Below are 5680 nucleotides of genomic sequence, written 5' to 3'. Positions count from 1 at the left end.
GCAGGAACGCGGTCACTGAACCCCCTAAGGAGCTAATGAGGTCAGGCCCGCGGGGAGAGCGCGCGGTCGGTTCCAGCGGCGGATGCGGGCGCCCGGGCCAGCGGGCCGCACACTCCGCCGCTTCCAGCAGGCAGAGCCCGGCCCCGCGCTCCGGCCAGGCCGCAGTGGCTGCCGTGAGCTTCGCTTTCGTTCCCCAACTTATTCATCACGATCTTTCCCCCAATCCGAGGCCCGTGGGCGCAGCGTAGGCTCCCAGAGGCCAAGGGCGCAACCCGAGGCCCTACCCAAAGCCTGGAAATGAGTTGCTATTTGACCTCTGGGCCGATGTGGGCCGGAAACCAAGGCCTGGGTCCCGCCGGGGGCTGCGACGGGAAGGCGAAACCCTGAGCAAGGCGAGTCCCTTTCCATTCCACTCCTTTCTCCCCAATCCCCAGTGCGGGGCCCACAACCGCCCCGCAGACTCACAAAGGATCCCACCAGCTCGGCCCAGGCCCCTTTCCCTCAGGCGCTGGAGGCCGCGCCGGGAGAGGGAAAAGAAGACGGGGCGAGATTGGAGAATATTCCTTCTTCCCCCAGGCCCGGGGCAGTAACTGGGAAAAGGCTGCCAGCTCACATCCCCTCCTCCCGGCCAGGACTGTGTTCCCAACCCTGACCCGCCAGCGCCGTCTGCTCCCCAAATCTATCTTCCTCGTTTCACAGCGCTCCTGCCCTGGTCCTGATACTGCCGTGGGCAGGAGAACGGGGTTCCTACTTACAAAGTCAAAACCAAAACAAAAGCGAGGACCGGCTGCTGTTGACCTTTTTTTTTTTCCTTTAGTCTTGCCTAGTTGTTTGTTCTGTTTTGTTTTTTTAAGAAAGTCACCATCTTCTCTCTCCAAAGAGAACTCGCTTAAGAATCCGCCCCATCTCTGCATCTCTCCCTGCGGTCCCTGCCTGACTCAGGTCTCCACGGAAGGAGAGAAGTAGGGAGAAGTGCGCTCGGGGCTGGGAAAATTAATCCGAATAACAACAATAGAAATGATGACAAAACTAAACTTTGACCAACTCATTTTTCGAAAGAGAGGGTCAGACTGAGGGTGGGAATGTCCCTGGTTTCTCAGGGGCTCACTTTCCCTCCTGCCTAGTTAAATCTGGCTCTATTATATTTTTTCCAGGGCTGCAGTATCTGACTTCCCAGCGTCTCCTTCGGTGCCTCACTTCCCCCCTTCTGACCGGATGTATTTGAGAAGGAGACGGGCTGTGGTGTTATTTTAATACCCACTTTTCTCCAATATTTCCGCAATTATTACTGCTACTTATTTCACGTAACATCGTGCCCGTTGGTGTTGTTGCCTGTGCTTTGGAAATGTGCCTCCTGCTCCCCAAGTTTGGCGGATGAGGTTTTTGTCCCTCGATCTAGTTCATGAAATGAGAAATGGAAACGGAACATGGTTCCGGGGGTCCAGCTGGGATAGCCGGGCGCGAACGAGCTGAGCTGGGGGTGCAACGGAGTGCTCTTCTTGCCCCTCCAATCTGGGGGTTCCCAGCGGGGAAAGGGTGCGGGTCTTGAGCTGAGAGAGCGTGGAGCCGCCCATCCTGTGTGCTGAGCTGAGCCTGAGAACTCCGGCCGTATCTGCCGCCCCGAACCTAGAAGGACCTCAGGGTGTAGCCACCACGTCTGCGTGGCCAGCACATCCCCTCGGCCTCCAAGATGAGGGGGGAAATACACAGAATTCCAGGCTGTGACCCGGGAAGATAGAGACTCCAGGTCTGGGGTGCAGGCGGGGGGCCTGTCTGGAGACCCCCTCCCTCAACAGGAGGGTGCAATGGAAACTTGGGAGCCCGCTGCTCTCGGGGCTCTGGAAAGACAAATTTTCTTTGGCAAAGGGAACGGTGTCGCGCTGTCGACACGGCAGACTATTTTTCTTGTTCCCTCATAAGGAGGGGTGGGGGGGGGAGAAAAGAGAGCAAGAAAGAGAGGGAAATTAAATCCACACGTGTTAAGCTTGCTCAAAGGGCCGGATTCAAAACCAGAGATGAAACTGCGCCTCCAGTTCTGGCTGCTCGCCGGCCTCTTTCCAGCCAGCCCCAGCCGGCGAGCAAGGCGTCCCCACCGGGGAGAATTCGATCCGAGGTTTCATAAAGCGCTTTGTGTGAGGGGGTTGGGGGCCATGGTTCCTTTCTGTCTACACCGCAGAGTCAGAACTCAGAGCGGCAAAGAAAACAAAGGAGGTCGGACGGTGAGGCTCACTGCCCCGTAAGAAAGCGCAGCTCCGTGTCTCCCCAGGAACCCGCGGCCTCGGGGACATTCATGGCCAAAACGAGCCAGACCGGTGGTTTTGGAAATTCACACCATCTGCCCGGGCTTTTCGGACTTGGGCCGCCCTGGGTCGAGAGAGCCTAACAAGCTGTTTTATTGACACTCGAATGGCCAGCTTAACCTGCCGGCTGACACCCACCCGCACCCCTCTCTTTGGGGAGAAACTTGCTGGTTAGGAGGTTACAGGCCCTGCACACAGGGAAGGGGGTGGATGGAGGCGGCCAGCCCTCCTGGAGCTGCGAGTGAAAACTCTAGTAATGACGTTAAGGAGGTGAAGGGAGGCGGGTGGGGGTGCGGGTGCGGAGGGCGGCCAAACCCCAAACTGGAGGGATCCATCACCAAAACGATTGCTTGGTCGAGACCTCTAATTTTTCTTCCCTTTCAGCCCGGGTTTCCGGCCTGCGGGGGGCAGCTGCGACAGAAGGGTCCGGAACAGGGGGACCCGAGACGCGCGCTCCCCGGCCACAGTCACATCCGGAAAACACTGGGGTGCAACGGACAGGTTCCCATTGGAAAAGCTCCTGGTGATGTTTCCGGAGGGCCCTGGGTTTGCTGGTCACCATGGCAACCTCGGAGCCCCATCGAACAACAACCGGGCGCCCCGGGGGGACCAGCGCGCATGTCCTGCGTCCTGAGGCCTGCAAGGCGCTGTCCCTGGGGCTGCGGGCTATTCGGAGGCCCCCAAAGTAGGTTCCACAGGCGGGGGCAGAAAAATCCCCTCTTTTTCCAACGGAGGAGAAAGTCGAGATTTAGTACAATCTCTGAGAGAGGTTCAGATCCTGAGGGAAAGCCCTGCCTAGAGTTCAGAGCGCTGACCTGGGGGTGAGGAGGGGGGAGAAGCTGCATGGGCCTGGGCTGGGCACCTGGGACGCAGGAGTCCCCGCATCTCTTCACACGGACTGCCCACCCCCATCCGCCCCCAGGCTCCCCCGTCTGTGTCTGTCCGACCTTGCCTGGAATAACCTCTCCTAAAGGGACCGAGGAAGGTCCAGGAAGCTGGCGGCATCCGTGTCTGCGAGGTCTATTGCGGGAAAGAATAAATTGCACTCCATTTCCTTCTAGAGAAAACCTGTCCGCGTGAGGATGCACTAGAAACAGCAGTGAAAGGATATTTGGGGGGTGCACTTCTCTCTTCTTGAACCCGCAGGAGGACAGGGGGACGGACACTGGACAATGTAGTTGGCATTTTGGAGGCAGCGGGCTCTGATACAGACCAGGGTGCTGACCAGCTCGGGCTGACCAGCGTGGCAGGGATTGAGGGTGCCAGTGAGGGGGCACAGAAAGAAGGGGTCCCGGCCTGGGTGCTGCAGAGGCCTTTGGCCATGGGATGGGAGTGACTCCTCTTTTGGGGTCCTACCCGAGTTTCACTCTGTACCCCATTCATCTCCAGGCTGGCCAGGAAAGACAGCATTCAGCCTCCTTCCCTCTGCTTCCAGCGGGCTCTCTCACGTCCCCCAAAGCCCTGGGCTGGCCCGTGCTGCCCCTGCCCACAGCCTACAGAGGTTCCCTCCACCTCAACTCAAGACCCCTGTCTCCTTCCCTCCCCAGGACCTTGCATTAATATTCTCAGAAGAGCCCCGTCCGTGTCTACACAGCCACAAAGAGAAATGTGAGCATTTGAGGCTCAAAAACCAGTTGGCATTGGAGGTGCAGTAACAGCTACCATTCTGGCGGCCGGAGCTGTTGCAGCAAGTGCCGCTCACTCGTGTGGCTCTGGATGAATTAGGCTCAGAGAGGGCGAGGACTTGACTAGTCGCACAGCCTCTGCCGGAAGTGCTCCCAGCTTCTCCCCACCCCCTAGGGCCTAGGCTTTGTGTCTTCAGGAAGAGGCTGAAAGGGAGCCCCGGCCCTTCCCAGTGGGGTGGGCAGGTGGCTGTGGGCTCAGCCTGCGGAGGTCAATGCTGGGAGGTCACTGGGATGGACGGCCTGCAGGGTCCTGGGCGCAGTTCCCAGACTCAGCGTTCTCAGGGTGGAGGGAGCAGGCCAGGCGCGGCCCTCTGGCCGGTCTTCATGTGATGCGCTTCCTGAGCCGGTAGTCGGGCTGCCTCAAGGTCCCAGGGGTGGGCCTCTGGGCGGTCCCAGAGCCCATAGGGGCTCCAGGCTTGGGACCCAGAGGGTCACGTTCTCTTGTTGTCCCTCTTCCAGATTCTTCTTCCTGTTGCTTGTTTGTCACAGCAGCAGGGCACACCTCTCCCACGCTGGCTCCTGGTGCTGCGCTGGCTGCCACCGTCCAGGTTAAGAAGGGAAGGTGGGGGACTCTGAGATGCAAACCTGGGAGTAGGGTCCCAAAGGGAGGCTCCAGGGGTCCCCGCTCTTTAACTTCCTCTCTTCCGTTTCCTCTACCAGGGACCAGCCAGGCTGGTCTTCCAGGGGTTGATTCTTTCCGACTCCCACCCCCACCCCCACCCCATGCAGAAGCGTGCTTCCTCTGAGGCTGCCCCATCTCCAGGCTCACCAGGGGCCTCCACACCTTCTCCCCCAGGACGCAGGCCAGGACACCAGATTCTGTTTTGGGGCTTTCTTCTGGCTCCAGCTCACCAACAACAGCTCTGCCAAGGGCCCGATTGATTTCCTCGTGCGCCCTGGTGAGTGCGAGGCCCAGCAGTGGAGCCTGACCCACAGCACCCAACCCACGCTCAGGACCACGCAATCCCCACCCCCCATCCCCAGTCTCCACCCTGAGACTCAGCTCCAGGTCCTGCTCAGCACCCCGAGAAGGTGGCTGTGTGACTCCTTTCTATGTGGCCTCAATATGACTCTGTCCCCTGGTGGGGCGTTGGCTCAATGGTTGAGCGTCCACCTATGAACCAGGAGGTCACAGTTCAATTCCCGGTCAGGGCACATGTCCAGGTTGTGGGCTTGATACCCAGTGTGGGGCGTGTAGGAGGCAGCTGATCAATGATTCTCATCATTGATGTTTCCATCCCCCTCTCCCTTCCTCTCTGAAATGAATAAAACATATTTTTAAGTTCACACTGTCCTCCAGTCTCTATGGTGCCAGTGTGTCCTCTGAGCAGGGACTTGGGGTGCCCCTGTGCTGTGTGGGAGTTCATGTGCATATCATTGTGTGTCCTTCCTAGAGAGTGGGCATTTAAAATAGCCATGGATTTTCCCGGGCGCCTCCTTGTGCAAAAACATCTGCGAGTCTGCGCTGTACATACGAGCCCGCGTGTGTGGCTCGGGCCTGTGTGGGTCCGTGTCGGGCTGTGGAATGCCCGTGTGCGTCAGGGCAGCCACCACCCAAACATCACCACAGGTCAGACGGTGCCCTGGGCCCCTAACCCCGTGTTCAACTCCCCTCTGCTTTTATTAGCCGCTTTTATGATTATTATTTCACCGACAGCTCCACGCGGGCACCCGCGGCCCGGCCTCCAGGAAGGC

The 5680-nt window shown here is 58.9% G+C and overlaps 1 long non-coding RNA gene across 1 annotated transcript in view; it reads left to right on the top strand.

The window, feature by feature from the left end:
- Positions 1–3362, top strand: part of LOC111827830 — a 4011-nt gene extending 649 nt beyond the window's left edge. Inside the window, exon 2 of the long non-coding RNA XR_002831551.1 lies at positions 2685–3362. This is a non-coding gene — a long non-coding RNA (uncharacterized LOC111827830). The remainder of the gene's footprint in view (positions 1–2684) is intronic.
- Positions 3363–5680: the final 2318 nt, after the last annotated feature.

This window comes from Myotis lucifugus, unplaced genomic scaffold, assembly GCF_000147115.1.
Source record: "Myotis lucifugus unplaced genomic scaffold, Myoluc2.0 scaffold_226, whole genome shotgun sequence".
Taxonomy (NCBI): domain Eukaryota; kingdom Metazoa; phylum Chordata; class Mammalia; order Chiroptera; family Vespertilionidae; genus Myotis; species Myotis lucifugus.
This window is presented reverse-complemented; position numbering and strand designations above follow the sequence as displayed.